The sequence below is a fragment of the Schistocerca serialis genome, chromosome 5 (genome assembly GCF_023864345.2).
Source record: "Schistocerca serialis cubense isolate TAMUIC-IGC-003099 chromosome 5, iqSchSeri2.2, whole genome shotgun sequence".
NCBI classification, from domain to species: Eukaryota; Metazoa; Arthropoda; class Insecta; order Orthoptera; family Acrididae; genus Schistocerca; species Schistocerca serialis.
Window position 1 is genome coordinate 295,829,181 of NC_064642.1, and position 18,080 is coordinate 295,847,260.

Genomic DNA, 18,080 nt, shown 5'->3' on the forward strand with positions numbered 1-18,080 from the left:
AACAGAATCGGATGATGTATCGCAGTACTCGCCAGCTTCATAACCTAATCATAAGAATAATTTTGTGAAGAAAGTTCTAGTTAAAATTTAATATCGTTATGTTTAGGATTATTCAGCTTTCTGAGAGTTACAATTTAATACTGTTGTGCTTAGGATTAGTTCACTTTCGGAGACTTAGATGCGTCGTTTCGACAACTGTCATTGTCACACTCTAAACTGTGTAAAAGTGTGTATTTCCGTGACAAAATTGCAATATTAAACTATGTCATTACAGCTTATGCAGTTGTGTGCAGTCATAGAATAAGAAACCACCTGACCAAAACCTTACACAACTTTTAACCCATTATTTCTAAAACTATTGAAGATATCATCATCAAATTTTACCTGTTGATTATCAAATTATTTAGTTTTATAATTTTTGTTTGTTTCCCAGTCCTGAATTTTCTGCGTCCCATTCTCTCGACTGCTACTGCACAGTCACCTCTCTTTCTGTCAACAACCGCAGAAAATAATCTTATCAAGGTGCGCTGTGGGAAAAATAAATAAAAAATACATTGAATGCCAACTATGACTGTCGTCTTCCGTTGCCGTCATTGTCAAACCTCAAATCCTGTGGCAGAAAGCTATGCTCAGATATTTACCAAAAAAAAAGTGTTAATATATTGTTGTTGTGGTCTTCAGTCCAGAGACTGGAGAGACTGGTTTGATGAAGCTCTCCATGCTACTCTATCCTGTGCAAGCTTCTTCGAGTGACTACTGTAACCTACATCCTTCTCAATCTTCTTAGTGCATTAATCTCTTGATCTCCCTCTATGATTTTTACCCTCCACGATTCCCTGGTGATCCCTTGGTGCCACAGAACATGTCTTACCAACCTGTTCCCCCTTTTAGTCAGATTGAGCTATAATTTCCTCTCCTCCCCAATGCTATTCAGTACCTCCTCATTAGTTACGTGATCTAACCATCTAATCTTCAGCATTCTTCTGTAGCACCACATTTCGAAAGCTTCTATTCTCATTTTGTCTTAACTACTCATCGTCCATGTTTCACTTCCATACATGGCTGCACTCCATATAAATACTTTCAGAAAAGACTGCCTGACGCTCTATACTCTATGTTGACAAATTTCTCTTCTTTAGAAACGCTTTCCTTGCCATAGTCAGTCTACATTTTATCCTCTCTACTTCGACCATCATAAGTTATTTTGCTCCCCAAAAAGGAAAACTCATCTACTACATTAAGTGGCTCACTTCCTAATCCAATTCCCTCAGCATAACCTGACTTCATTCGACCACATTACATTGTCCTCTTTTTGCTTTTGTTGATGTCCATCTTATACCCTCCTTTCAAGACACTGTCCATTCCGTTCAACTGCTCTTCCAGGTCCTTTGCTGTCTCTGACAGAATTGCAATGTCATCGGCAAACCTCAACGATTTTATTTTTTCCCCATGGATTTTGATTCCTACTCCACACTTTTCTTTTATTTCCTCTACTGCTTGTCAATACACAGATTGAATAACATTGGGAATCGACTACAACCCTGTCTCACTCCCTTCTCAACCACTGCTTCCCTTTCATGCCCCTCTACTCTTATGACTACCATCTAGTCTCTGTACAAATTGTAAATAGCCTTTCGCTCCCTGTATTTGACCCCTGCCATCTTCAGGATTTGAAAGAGAGTATTCCAGTCAGCATTTTCAAAAGCTTTCTCTAAGACTAAAAATGCTGCAAACTGCGGTCTTTCGAATAAGGGAATGAAATGAAATGATGTGGTGGCCCTCAACTACGCACCCTCTGACTCAGAGCTGAAATATTAAAAGTTTTGACTGGTTTCGTTCTCTAGGGGCTGAGATATATAGTTGCCGCATTACGAACCAAATACTGCTGTGTCTACAGTATACAATATGAATAGACATATGAATCGTATGGTCGAAGGTTCTTATCACTCAGCAATTGCGAATGTAACGTACAAATTTATGGATGACAGATTGCAATTAAATAAAATCTGCAGGTACTATCTAAACAACTTTAAATGACAACAACGACAGTAGAAGTACTTCTGAGAATGTGATACATTACTGCAAAAAGCTTATTGGTTTCGATGGTCTAACAATTAAATATACGTGGAATAACAGGGAAACAATAGATTGCTACTGCATGTAATTAGTTATGAACGACAACATAGATCGCGAGATATTCAGTTCTAAACGCATACTACGTCTCACTGTAGAAACCTCGGGAATGTCACAAGTTAACAAGTCCTCACTCCAAAGTATTTATATCTCTCGCGGCCACGTGCAAACCACTCCACACTCCAAGTGTCTCTCGCGACCGTGCGTCCTTCGCTCCGTACTCCACGTCCCCGAGTCCCGTGCCGTACTCTCCCTCGCGCTGCACCTGTTCAGGACTACCTCGTGTCCTCTCCGGAAAACGATGCTCGTCCCCAGCCTCTATACGTCTCTCTTACAAGGAAACCTCCCCATCGCACCCCCCTCAGATTTAGTTATAAGTTGGCACAGTGGATAGGCCTTGAAAAACTGAACACAGATCAATCGAGAAAACAGGAAGAAGTTGTGTGGAGCTATGAAAAAAATAAGGAAAATATGCAAACTGAGTAATCCATGCGCAAGATTGGTAACATCAAGGAGAGTGTAACCTCAACATCGCTGTGGCCCCGTGGTTAGCGTGAGCAGCTGCGGAACGAAAGGTCATTAGTTCAAGTCTTTCATCGTGTGAAAATTTTACTTTCTTTATTTTCGCAAAGTTGTGATCTGTCCGTTCGTTCATTGACGACTCTGTTCACTGTAATAAGTTTAGTGTCTGTGTTTTGCGACCGCATCGCAAAACCGTGCGATTAGTAGACGAAAGGACGTGCCTCTCCAATGGGAACCGAAAACATTTGATCGCAAGGTCATAGGTCAACCGATTCCCCCACAGGAAAACACGTCTGATATATTCTATACGACACTGGTGACGGAATATGCGTCACATGACAGGAAATATGTTGTCCACTCACCTAACATGTACATTTGGCGAATTGGTAAAAAGATTCTTCTACTTTGCCCGATTTAGGTTTTCTTGTGGATGCGATAATCACTCCCAAAAAAGTGATGAAAACATAAGAGTTTGTCACATAAACTGCTACAAATGAATGCAACAGTTTTACAGTCGCAAAGTTTTCCCTGTGCTCTGACAAAACATACGCATCGGACGGACCGACGGAGAGATAATAATTGTCTGAAAATAAAAAATTAAACTTTGCACTTGAGGGAAGGTTTGAACTAAGGACCTCTCGTCCCGCAACTGCTCACGCTAACGACGGGAACACGGCGCTCCTATGCCCACACTATCCTTCTATTTTGCACATTGAGTACTCAGTTTGTATATTTTTCCTTATTTTTTCATAGTTCCATACAACTTCTTCCTGTTTTCCCGATTGATTTGTGTTCAGTTTTTCAAGGCCTATCCACTGTGCCAACTTATAACTAAATCTGAGGGGGGTGCGATGGGGAGGTTCCCTTGTTAGTAACGAGCGCTGTGATTGGCTAGAGCGCTCCCTCCATGTCTCGAAGCCAACGTACACTCACAAACATATTGAAACATGTAGAAAATACTGGATTTACATTTAAATAACTTGAAATTAAATAAATATTCCTACGACTGGACCATAAACAAGCTCTAAGATACATTATTAAATACATAAACAAATTAAATAAACATATATCAAAATAATAGCAAGCAAAAGTAGGCCAGTAGCCTAATGTCTCTGTGCTTTCTAAAACACAGTAAATATTTGACCAATTTCTTAATGAATAGTATACATCGGATATCAACAAAGACATAGAAGAATAAATATATTTATAAGCATGCTGCTATCGTTTTTTTTCGTGTACCTGTGGAGTACTTATGACCTGACGCGATCGATAGTAATCGGCCACTTTGCCCTCCAATAACTTACGCACTATTTAGTTAAATACCTGAAATTTATACCAATTCAGTTTCACACTAATACCTTTCTAAAGACACATCGATCGAGAAATTCAGATAAAGCGTTTAGGTTATGGAAATTCGTTGCTGAGTGTTACTTGTATAATTTACAGTCAGATACTAAACTTTAAACTAATAAAGATATCAAAAATCTGATTACACCATCAGAATCGTCGTGCAAATAATGGTAATGTACATGTTTTTTTAGGTATCATCATTCATCTGGTTACTATTAATTTCTATACTAACTGTGAAATGTCTGCTATTATGGTTTCACTAGGTTCGACATCTTTGGCACTCCCAGCACAGACATCTCCTTCATCGACACAAACCACTGTCCTCGTCACAGCGACAACATGGAATTCCCAGCCACGTGATCGGGCTGGACCCCTCTTGCTTCGGCCAACGACCAGCACCACATGGTCGGCTTGCTGAGTGGCCCCAAGTTCGGCTTCTACCAGTTTTTCTAGTCGTCTGTAAAGAATTCGTATCAGTATTTTGCAGCCGTGATTTATTAAACTGATAGTTTGATAATTTTCACATCTGTCAGCACCTGCTTTCTTTTGAATTGGAATTATTATATTCTTCTTGAAGTTCGAGGGTATTTCGCATGTCTCATACATCTTGCTCAGCAGATGGTAGAGTTTTGTCATGGCTGGCCCTCCAAAGGTTATCAGTAGCTCTAATCGAATGTTGTCTATTCCTGGCCCCTTTTTTTGAATTCAGTCTTTCAGTGATCTGTTAAATTCTTCACGCACGAAGTATCATATCTCCATCTCATCCGCATCTACGTCCCCTTCCATTTCCATAATATTGCCCTCAAGTATATCGCCCTTGTATAGACCCTCCTTCCATCTTTTTGCTTTCCCATCTTTGCTTAGGACTGGTTTTCCATCTGAGGTATCGATATTCATACAAGTGGGTGTCTTTTCTCTAAAAGTCTCTTTAATTTTCCTGTAGACAGTATCTATCTCACCCCTACTGATATATGCCTCTACCTCCGTACATTTGTCCTCTAGCCATCCTTACTTAGCCATTTTACACTTACCTGTGGAGCTCATTTTTGAGACGTTTGTATTCCTTTTGCCTACTTCATTTACTGTATATTTATACACTCCTGGAAATTGAAATAAGAACACCGTGAATTCATTGTCCCAGGAAGGGGAAACTTTATTGACACATTCCTGGGGTCAGATACATCACATGATCACACTGACAGAACCACAGGCACATAGACACAGGCAACAGAGCATGCACAATGTCGGCACTAGTACAGTGTATATCCACCTTTCGCAGCAATGCAGGCTGCTATTCTCCCATGGAGACGATCGTAGAGATGCTGGATGTAGTCCTGTGGAACGGCTTGCCATGCCATTTCCACCTGGCGCCTCAGTTGGACCAGCGTTCGTGCTGGACGTGCTGACCGCGTGAGACGATGCTTCATCCAGTCCCAAACATGCTCAATGGGGGACAGATCCGGAGATCTTGCTGGCCAGGGTAGTTGACTTACACCTTCTAGAGCACGTTGGGTGGCACGGGATACATGCGGACGTGCATTGTCCTGTTGGAACAGCAAGTTCCCTTGCCGGTCTAGGAATGGTAGAACGATGGGGTTCAAATGGCTCTGAGCACTATGGGACTCAACTGCTGAGGTTATTAGTCCCCTAGAACTTAGAACTAGTTAAATCTAACTAACCTAAGGACATCACAAACATCCATGCCCGAGGCAGGATTCGAACCTGCGACCGTAGCGGGTAGAACGATGGGTTCGATGACGGTTTGGATGTACCGTGCACTATTCAGTGTCCCCTCGACGATCACCAGTGGTGTACGGCCAGTGTAGGAGATCACTCCCCACACCATGATGCCGGGTGTTGGCCCTGTGTGCCTCGGTCGTATGCAGTCCTGATTGTGGCGCTCACCTGCACGGCGCCAAACACGCATACGACCATCATTGGCACCAAGGCAGAAGCGACTCTCATCGCTGAAGACGACACGTCTCCATTCGTCCCTCCATTCACGCCTGTCGCGGCACCACTGGAGGCGGGCTGCACGATGTTGGGGCGTGAGCGGAAGACGGCCTAACGGTGTGCGGGACCGTAGCCCAGCTTCATGGAGACGGTTGCGAATGGTCCTCGCCGATACCCCAGGAGCAACAGTGTCCCTAAATTGCTGGGAAGTGGCGGTGCGGTCCCCTACGGCACTGCGTAGGATCCTACGGTCTTGGCGTGCATCCGTGCGTCGCTGCGGTCCGGTCCCAGGTCGACGGGCACGTGCACCTTCCGCCGACCACTGGCGACAACATCGATGTACTGTGGAGACCTCACGCCCCACGTGTTGAGCAATTCGGCGGTACGTCCACCCGCATGCCCACTATACGCCCTCGCTCAAAGTCCGTCAACTGCACATACGGTTCACGTACACGCTGTCGCGGCATGCTACCAGTGTTAAAGACTGCGATGGAGCTCCGTATGCCACGGCAAACTGGCTGACACTGACGGCGGCGGTGCACAAATGCTGCGCAGCTAGCGCCATTCGACGGCCAACACCGCGGTTCCTGGTGTGTCCGCTGTGCCGTGCGTGTGATCATTGCTTGTACAGCCCTCTCGCAGTGTCCGGAGCAAGTATGGTGGGTCTGACACACCGGTGTCAATGTGTTCTTTTTTCCATTTCCAGGAGTGTATTTTCTCCTCTCATCAATTAAACCCAATATTTCTTCTGTTACCCAAGGATTTCTACTAGCCCTCGTCTTTTTATCTTCTTGATCTTATGCTGCCTTCACTATTTCGTCTCCCAAAGCTGCCCATGATTCTTCTAAAGTATTTCTTTCCCCTGTATTCGTTAATCGTTCCCTAATGCTCTCTCTGAAACTCTCTACAACCTCTCGTTCTTTCAGTTTATCCAGGTCCCATCTCCTTACATTCCTATCTTTTTGCAGTTTCTTCATTTTTAATCTACAGTTCCTAACTAATAAATTGTGATCAGAATCCACACCTGCCCCTGGAAATGCCTTACAATTTAAAACCTGGTTCCTACATCACTGTCTTACCATTATACACTCAATCTGAAATCTTCCAGCGTCTCCAGGCCTCTCCCAAGTGTAAGTAGGATGTTTATGCCAGAAAGACCCTGTAAGTAGGCTGTTTATTTTTCCTTATTGGCAACGTTAAAAAGCGCTCTGTATGAAAATCACAGGCTGTGCTAGTAGGCTGTTTATGTTTTCTTATTGGCAACGTTACGTAGCGCTCTGTATGAAAATCACTGGCTGTGCTGTGTGCAGTCTGTGGCTAGTTTGCATTGTTGTCTGCCATTGTGGTGTTGGGCAGCTGGATGCGAACAGCGCGTAGCGTTGCGCAGTTGGAGGTGAGCCGCCAGCAGTGGTGAATGTGGGGAGAGAAATGGCGGAGTTATGAAATTTGTAAGACTGGATGTCATGAACTGCTATGTATATTATGATTTTTCAACACTATTAAGGTAAATACATTGATTGTTCTCTATTAAAATCTTTCATTTGCTAACTATGGCTATCAGTAGTTAGTGCCTTCCGTAGTTCGAATCTTTTATTTAGCTGGCAGTAGTGGCGCTCGCTGTATTGCAGTAGTTCGAGTAACGAAGATTTTTGTAAGGTAAGTGGTTTGTGAAAGGTATAGGTTAATGTTAGTCAGGGCCATTCTTTTGTAGGGATTATTCAAAGTCAGATTGCGTTGCGCTAAAAATATTGTGTGTCAGTTTAAGCACAGTCTTGTATAATTTTTCAAAGGGGGCGTTTCATATGTCGACCCTTAGCCGAGGATACCTCACTGGAATCTTCTGATTTTTTTTTTTTTGTAGTTTGTGTAATTAGTGTAGCTATTGTTTATTGCTAGCGCGTAATTGTAGAGAGAATCTCCTTTGTAGTTGCAGTCTTTCATTGTTGTTGTGGCATGCATGCAGATCTGCACCAAGTATTTCGCAACTGCGCCAAATTGTGCTTTTCTGTGTTGTCGTGTGAAATATTGTGACAATAATGGCGTGTGAAAAACGTAGTACTAGGCTACAAAGTAAACTGAGAAATAATAGTGACGACAAGCATAGTTTATCAGCACCACTGTGTAATGAATTAACAGACATTCAAAGTAGTAATTTGGTAATTGTGCATAGGGAAATGGAGCGGGCGGCAAATAATGGCGTAGACAGTGAAACAATTAGTGAACAGGAAACATTATCGATCGATCGGTCGGCAATAGCTCGCCTCAGGAATCCGAAATGACAGGACACAATCTCGCAAATACTGTAGATTCAGGTTTTGGGTCCTCACCGTTTTCTCAAATAAGTCAAGACACATTTTCTGCTTGTCAAAATGTGAATGTTGCTGGAGCAAATTCAATGCCGAAAAGCAATGAGGAACATGTTTCAGACACCAATACATTGTTATTACAATTAATACAACAAATAGGACAAACACAGCAAAAGCTTCAAAAGTTAGACACCATGGAACAAAATCTTCGGAAGTTAGACACCAGGCTTGAACAAACATGTCAAGGTTTAACTACTGAGTTACATAACATTGAATCGAAATGTCAAAAAGTTTGTAATAACGTAAAAACACAAATTTGTGAGCATTTTCAACCTATTTTTTCGCGGCATGAAAAAGCATTACAGAATCACGAAGCAGCCATAAAAGAACTGCAAACTATTGTTCATGAAAATCATGAGACCTTGCAAGCTAAAATTGACTCAGTTGCACCTACCGATTCGGTTACGCAACCTCCAAAAACTCAGGAAAACTTAAAGGACATAGTAGATACTCTGAAAATTGGTTCAGAAAGACACATGCAGGAAATTAGTTCATTATCAGAGAAAGTAGTTGAACTTTCGGATCAGCTAAATAATTTATCTACAAAGGTAGATGATAATCTGAATGTCACAAAACCGGTAGTCTTTAATGACACAGAAGAGTGCGAACAAATTAGGAAGTTCAAACAAAATCAGAATCAAATTAATACGCAACACCAAAGAGAAATCCGGGAAGTACAAGATCAGCTGACACAGGTAATACAAGAATTACGTATTTCAGAGGACACTCGCACCCCAATACGGGAAGAGGGACATATAAATACGGAACAGCCACAAAATAATAACTCAGGGCACTTCGGAAATTATGAAAGAAAATGGCAAGGTACACCGAATTTTGAGATGGAACCGCCGAAGCGACGTAACAATGGCCGAAGTGCGACTCGCCGACATGATGATTTTGACTATAAACTGTTCATTACTACACGTAAATTTAAAACATTTGAGAATTCTGGCAACGACATTCATCCACAAGCGTGGCTCCATCAATTCTCTCATTGTTTTCCTCCCAACTGGTCATTAGAGCACAGATTAGAATTTATGTGTGGCTATTTAGAGAATGAACCAGCTGTAAGAATGTGATCGGTCATTCACGATTGTCACAGTGAAGGAGAATTTTACCATGCCTTCCTCTCAGTATACTGGTCTCAAGCTACACAAGACCGAGTAAAACATAGCATCATAATGATGAAGCATTTCGAACAATCTGAATTTTCCAGTCTTGTGAAATATTTTGAAGACATGTTGCACAAGAATCAGTACCTGTCAAACCCATACAGCCCCTCAGAACTCATCCGCATTTGCTTAATCAAATTACCTGAACATTTACGACATATTATTTTGGCAGGATGTTGCAAAGACGACATTGAAGCTTTTCAGGGACTCTTACAAGAGTTAGAAATTGACACTGACAATCGCGGAACGCGAAAACAGGAACACAACAATTACAGGTCACAGCCGTCGCAATTCCGCGATGAAAGAAATAATAACTGGACACGACAAGGCTATTCTCACAACACAAATCGTGACCAAAACAGACACCACCCGTATGACAATCGTTGGCAGAGCAGTAATAATTACAGGGAAAGATCACCTCCCCGCGGTAGTGACTATCACAGAGACAATCAGAGAAACAGACAATTTGGGAAGCAAAATAATTATTATCAAGGGAGACAGAATAACTTTAGACGCAATGGTCCAGCGCGCAGTTACGATTCAGGGAGAAATTCTCCACCACGTGACCGACAAGAAAGAAACTATGGAATCTACAGACATGACGACAGACGATATGATCGTAACGACAGAGCTGAATTGCATCAGAACTGGCGGGATTCAAACAGAGCAGGGCCCTCTCGACAACGTGAATTTGTAGAAGTTGGGTCTCCAAATTCCAAAAACGACGCGCGCCAACAAAGACACAATAGGCAATGACTCGCACCGCAGGCAGCCTCGTGCGCCGGCTGGCTCAGAGAAAAATAACATAGACGCTAACCTTGAGAAAAATTCCAGTATTCTTTACTGACGTATACCGCATGATAATTGCATTCAAGTTGAAACTCTGAGTACTATGAAGAGTAAAATGGCTCTGAGCACTATGGGACTTAACTACTGTGGTCATCAGTCCCCTAGAACTTAGAACTACTTAAACCTAACTAACCTAAGGACATCACACACATCCATGCCCGAGGCAGGATTCGAACCTGCCACCGTAGTAGTCATGCGGTTCCGGACTGCGCGCCTAGAACCGCCAGAAGAGTAAAAGATTGCACCATTTTTCACATGTAAAACCGTTTATTGAGAGATAATCTGCTTTTTAACTTAGTCTTTGCTATAAAATTTTTCGCTTCACGTTACTAGTACACTTCGTTAGACTTAGAAACTGTTACCATGCAACAATGTTTGAAGTTAAATATCCAGTCAAGAACCAAGAGAACTTATTTCAACAGAAATTACGAATGCATGTTTATAGTGAACAGACGACACAGTGTTGTTATTTGTACTTTCTTGCTTGTTAGTTGCACGATTACATAACGACTATAAGGCTCACATACTTAGAACACTTACCAGTACTGCTAATGAGATTTTAATGCAACATTTTGGTTTACTTGAAAATACATTCTGGATTTAAAGAACTTTCTGTGAGATACCAGATGACACAGTGGTTAGTTTATGTGACAGCTACACGAATTTATCACGACGCTACTAATGAGTGACAATTTACAATGTTGCTTTTGCGGTGTTTCTGTTTTATATCTGCACAGTTTTTCTGAATTATTCTGGAAAGTAAAACATGTTTTAGTAGTAACTTTTGTGGTATAGCTACAATGAGACAGCCTTTTCTGTAGCACAACAATACGTTACAGCACAGTACTATCTTCATCACAGCAATAAGCGTAATAACTAAGATATCTATACGCAAAGCATTTCACTTTTGTTTATCATGAGATAAGTACATTGGCTTCTGCAGAACTTAAATTTCGGAGGACAATAACTACGACACTTCCACAGAGATTATCTTACAGCAAGACGCACGTTTAGCGCTACAGGACACGTATTTGAGTGATTAATTTTGTACTTAAATCATTTATTTTTAAAGATATTTGAAGTACAATGATACAAAGGTTTTCCGTGATACATTTCATTCCATTGCTGTAATCTGTAACACCTGAGGGTATAATTACATTAATCCTCAGGGGGGTACACATTTACTTTGTGTACCATGTGTTTGGCAAGCATAAGGAGCCCTAGCTAATATGGTATTTGCTTATACAACTTTACACATTGGTACCATATTTCTCTAACACACAAATTACACAGCTATCTGATCATTTAACCGAGAGATAAACGTTTTTTCTACTATGTCAGTGAAACTTGTTTACGCAATTACACAGTTGGATAACTTCACACTTATGAAACTGTATTTTGTATGTACTTTGTGGACTCTTCATATTTTTTCAGAACCATTGTGATACTATGAGAGCTTTGAATGATATATTTGATATGGGATCATGATTTTTATAGTACTTTTGAGGTAGATGACACTATTTAAATGAGCAGAGAATTTTTTTTAGGTTTTGAAATTATTGGAGAAAGCTACGACGATTTTGAGATTTGACTGAGGTGTTATGATGTTATTTTTACGATGATGATGTGTATTATGCTGTTGAGGTATGTTTATGATCAATAAGATGATGCTACCGTATATGAGGAATTTGATTATGCTACATATTTATTATGACGAAATATTGAAGAAGTGTCGAAGAATACGTATATGAATAATGAGTAGTGGTTAGGGACTCTGATTTGTGGAAAAGGATGTTGGAAACCAAGAATCATACTTTAAGAGTTATGAAATGTGTGTAAATGCGTGAATGTATCACAATGCCGACGAAAACTTTTTAAACACTGTTATATTCATAGGATTTTGTTTCTACACATTTGCAACGGAAATTCTCGACCTGTGAAATTTTTTATATGAGACTGTCACTGTAATGCAAACTGGTGTCGTAAATATCTCAGTAAGAAAGTTAAGTGACCACCTTCACGTAATGTGTCGTGGGCACCCAGCTGCGTGACAATCGCCTGGAAAAAAGCCATTAGTGTCTGCCTTTCAGAGGCACAGGTGGAAAAAAAGGGGCCATTATCCTCGCTATTGACATTCCTTTGTAGAAAGCATCGCATATACGACACGCTCAAACTTGAAAACATATGATAACACTGTGGAACTCTTAATTTATGATATTTACTGAAATGCCTAATGAGATGACGAGAAATATTTTTATGTCTATACACCTGATTATGACTACTGTCTTTCTAGTTGAGAGATTTTTTTTTACTACCTTATGAAATGCCATATGGCTAATGAATGATGTTTCATGCCTTCATTTGTACATATTTGCTCATTTTCTTTAATATCTAGTTTCTAGCTGCACTGCAGCATTGGTTATTATAAAATTTAATAGATGTACTAATATCACTATTTTCTGTCTACAGACTCAGTAAAGAATACGTTTATGATAAACTTTCTTAGAAAAGAGAGCACAAATAGACATTTCCCTTCACAGGAATTGCATAAATAATTTTTTTAATGACTTGGTAACTTTCTTGCAGAGTAAGTTTTTATGATGCATCACTCTAGTGTTAAGATGTGACATAGGTATTAAACATGGCCATTTTTACTGTAATATTTTTTCTGCTTGAGCTATGTCATTTTTAGATATAAGTTATTGCATTTGCTGCTGCTGTTTGCCAGGCATAGTGCTACTAAATTTCACTTTACATTACTCTGTTAAGCCAGTTTTACTACCGATTTATTTTTCTTGTTGCTGCACATTGGCTCATATTAGTTGTAATGTTGCATTTGCTTGGTAATTTAGATTTACTGTAGCTTGCGTTACCAATTTCCATTTTTTTGTCATTGTTGTTTGTGTTAATTGTTTTGTGCTGCTGCATTGCCTCATCCCTTAGTTTAGCGTCTGAGCTCAGCAGATTCAAGTTAGCTTAAGATGGGGTAGGCTATATGAGAGAACAAGTTGTGATGAATTGGAAGAAATGCATTGAGAAGCTATAAGAAAATGGTTTGGCCAAAAAAGTATTTTGAAAGAGGATATGAACAAAAAAAGTAGGGTTTAGGGACAACAGGTTTAGGTAGGATTTTCTTGGAAATAAATGATGAGGTAAGATAATGGAAAATAAATAATGAGGTAAGAAATATGTGAACATATAAATACAGAAAGCATGCTTGGATTGGATTTTTTTGGTGGAAACAAATGTTGAAATAAGACGAAAGATCTATGGAAAGAAGTTTTGGGTTGGACTGCAGTACCAAATGTTACACTGAAAACAAATCCTGCCCTTTCCTCTTGTGTTATTCTGCTATGTGTTTGTGTACCCTTGTGTATTTGTCTTTTTCCTGTCTTTATGTGTTTAGCTGATGAGAGTTATGTTGTAGAATTTTTCTAATACTATGTTATTTATTTTGTAAAGATGTTTAGACATTATTTATCTGTTCTGTTTTGTTGCTCATGTGTGAAGTTGATGTTTCAAAAGTTATTCTGATCTTTTATGTATGTACTTACATCATAATTCCTGTAACACTGATGTATATGTTATTTCGATTCTTTTGTAAAGCCCGTATTACTACAAATGTTATCTGTATTGTTATGTTCTTAATGATGTATTTTGTACCTTTTTTATTGTATTCTCAAGTTATAAAATTGTAATTGACACCAGTTCATCAAATTAAGTAACTTGTAAGCATTCATTTCACTGCACATATTTCTGTTGGTCATAGTATATGCACAATATGTGAAAAAAAAGAGGACTGTTAGTGTTTGGACGTGTGTTAATAATTCAGCAAGGGACTGATTAACAGCATTGCTGGTTCTAAGGACAATTCCAAAAACTTTGTGAGTGCACAAGTGGTGTTTATGGACTTGCTATATTGTCCGCAAGACTCTTCGATGGTGATTGTGCGCCTGCACTGTCGCAGCAGATGGCTGCTGGCCACCTCTACAAGGACTACAGTGGGTCTACACCTTTGATGATCCATCAGTACCATTATTTCTACAAGGACTGCAGTGGCCCACCAATACCATACTCTCTACCAGATTATACTTGGTCTTCTCTGTGGTGACCTACCTACCAATATTCTTCAAAACGTCGAATGACTCTGCTGTGGGTTTGCTCTGCTGTGGCCCATTACCTGTCTGCATGTCGAGAGTCAGCACTGTCTTTCCATTGGAAGGACAACACTACTTCTTCAAGACTGCATGGAAATCCTCTACTTCCGTGTGCATTTTCTTTTACTGCTCAGACTTTGAGAAAACCACTCCAATTTTACTGTGATGAATGATCAGGACTGTCTTTATGGACTGTGAAAAAATTTTAGCTTTTGACCAACATTGCACCAACAAGTGTGTGCATTTGATATCTTTGTTATTGTAATTATGAAAAATTTTATCAAATCATTATTGGCCACTGCCCAAAACAATTTGTAAAATTTTTTGTGGGGAGCATGGGGGCTATGTAAGTAGGCTGTTTATGCCAGAAAGACCCTGTAAGTAGGCTGTTTATGTTTTCTTATTGGCAACGTTACGTAGCACTCTGTATGAAAATTACTGGCTGTGCTAGTAGGCTGTTTATGTTTTCTTATTGGCAACGTTACGTAGCGCTCTGTATGAAAATCACTGGCTGTGCTGTGTGCAGTCTGTGGCTAGTTTGCATTGTTGTCTGCCATTGTAGTGTTGGGCAGCTGGATGCGAACAGCGCGTAGCGTTGCGCAGTTGGAGGTGAGCCGCCAGCACTGGTGAATGTGGGGAGAGAAATGGCGGAGTTTTGAAATTTGTAAGACTGGATGTCATGAACTATGTATATTATGATTTTTCAACACTATTAAGGTAAATACATTGTTTGTTCTCTATTAAAATCTTTCATTTGCTAACTATGGCTATCAGTAGTTAGTGCCTTCCGTAGTTTGAATCTTTTATTTAGCTGGCAGTAGTGGCGCTCACTGTATTGCAGTAGTTCGAGTAACGAAGATTTTTTTGAGGTAAGTGGTTTGTGAAAGGTATAGGTTAATGTTAGTCAGGGCCATTCTTTTGTAGGGATTATTGAAAGTCATTGCGTTGCGCTAAAAATATTGTGTGTCAGTTTAAGCACAGTCTTGTATAATTTTTCAAAGGGGGCGTTTCACAAGTATATAACCTTCTTTCATGATTCTTAAACCAAGTGTTCGCTATGATTAAGTTATGCTCTGCGCAAAATTCTACGCGATGGCTTCCTCTTTCATTCCTTACTCCCAGTCCATATTGACCTACTACTTTTTCTTCTCTTCCTTTCCCTGCTATCGAATTCCAGTCCCCCAGGACTATTAAATTTTCGTCTCCCTTAACTATCTGGATAATTTCTTTTATCACATCAAACATTTCTTCAATCTCTTCATCATCTGCAGAGCTAGTTGGTATATAAACTTCTACTACTGTGGTGGTCTTGAGCTTCGTGTCTATCTTGGCTACAACAATACGTTCACTATGCTGTTCATAGTAGCTTATCCCGGCTCCCATTTCTTTTATTCACTATTAAACCTACTCCTGCAGTACCTCTATTTGATTCTGTATTTATAACCCTGTATTCACCTGACAAAAAGTCTTGTTCCTCCTGTCACCAAACGTCACTACTTCCCACTATATCTAACTTTCATCTATCAATTTCCCTTTTTAAATTTTCAAACCTACCTGCCCCATTAAGGGATCTGACAGTCCACGTTCCGATCCGCAAAACGCTTGTTTCCTCTCTTCTGATAACGATGTCCTGCTGAGTAGTCCCTGCCCAGGGATCCGAATGGGGGACTATTTTACCTCTGGAATATTTTACCCAAGGTAGATTAAGACCTACTACAATAATTTTTGACGCTTCTTGCGTGGTGGAAGACTGTATAACCATTTTACGAAAGTTCTGCAACTCCAGCGATGTGCGGCACGATGTGTAGGTTATGTAATACAGCTTCTTGGCACTCTGCTGCATTCCATTATTTGCAGAACAGTATTCTGTCTGCCTGCAGTCTTACGCTGCGCCACTATTATGGCCTTCCCCCTTCCCATGTAGACAGCTGAGATCACATTTCTCTGCTAGATGTTTACAACAAATAGCCCCATCGAATCCCTCCTTACTCAACATAGTCATCTCCTCAACTGAACACATGACGTCTAGTACTGAAATAAGTAATTATAATAGCAAAAATATATTTTGACAATACGAATACTTGCTAAATACCAATATCTTTTTTGCAAATGCTCACCGGCTACTTGCTGCTGCTTAATGTAGTTCATCATGATTACTGCTAGAAGTACCAGGCGCAAGTGGCGCTGGTGCTGCTCAGGCATTTGATAGTATGAAATGCTGTTCCAAGTGAAGCCCCTGTTTTGTTTCAGAAGCCCGTTGGCCGAAAGGCATCGAAACTCAATTTTTATTCGATTCCCAAAAATACTAGGGCAGGGGGGAGGGTAGGGGGGGGGGGGAGGAGAGGGAGTGACTGAGAGAGAGGCAGAGCACAATTACGTAAGACAAAACCCAAATGCCGATCGGTTTCAGTCACAGACCATCTTCAAGGATTCTATCCAAAGATACAAAAAATACATGTATTACACAGGAAATGTTACAGAACCTTTTCCAAGGATGTGCAAAATATATGTGAATACTTACAGGGGTAAAACAGTTTAGGCCACAACATCACATCTGTCATTACCTACATAAACGCCACGTCTCATATGTAGAGCATGCCATGAATTCCAGAATAACACACAAGACTTTTAAAGGCAAACACACTAATAACATGCGTAAACAGAACAGTACTGAAAAGAAGACCGGAGATATAAGTGCCACAATTGTACAAAATATTAAGAAGCTGGTTAAAAATCTTTACAAAGTATTTTCATCGTGTGGTACAAAAGTGTCTCGATTATATGTTTCTTGCTGAATGCAGAGGACTAGACTGTCTTTGGCGAACATATTTGGTATATCTTCACATCTAAACAGAAAAACGAAATTGCTATCCCCAACATAGAATAACATCAATCTTGCAATGTAAGGTAGAATCGTTATAACACCCTAATGTTAAACAGCAGCATAATCATTGCATATACTCCATGAAATGTATATAAATAAACGTCAACTGTATCATAAACGTGATAAAAATGGTATCAATAACATAAAAACAAGTAAAACAGAGTGTTCAGAAACAGGTTGAAATGTCATCCAGTATTCATATGCACCGAAGTTATAGTAATGAACCATTAGTATAAAATTTCGACTACATTTAGAGTAATACATCAAAGATTAAGTACTTAATTAGAAGCCTAGTATATCTATAATACTAATGCCATAAAGAAAGGGAGAGGGACAAATAACCACAATACAACTAACCATGTGCCCGGATTTGGCTTTAAGTAATGTTGGTAACACATGAATAAAATATTGGTGCTAAAAGGCATTAGAGGCTCAGCCGCTAAAGATATATTTTGAGAGCCAAATAGAAAAAAGTTATCTAATCCAGGCAAGTGATTGCTGTTTTTATTTCTTGTTTTCTTCAGTCAGTTTTTGTACACTCTCTTTGCCTGCGCCCATGGTGAATGCGTAACTCACCATCACCTCAGTATATCACTGCAACATTTAATTAACAGGAAGCATTAGGAGCATTCAGAAAATCACCACAAACTTCGGCCAAAGTTCCTTTCTGTTTTCAAAATTTTCGCAAAAAGAA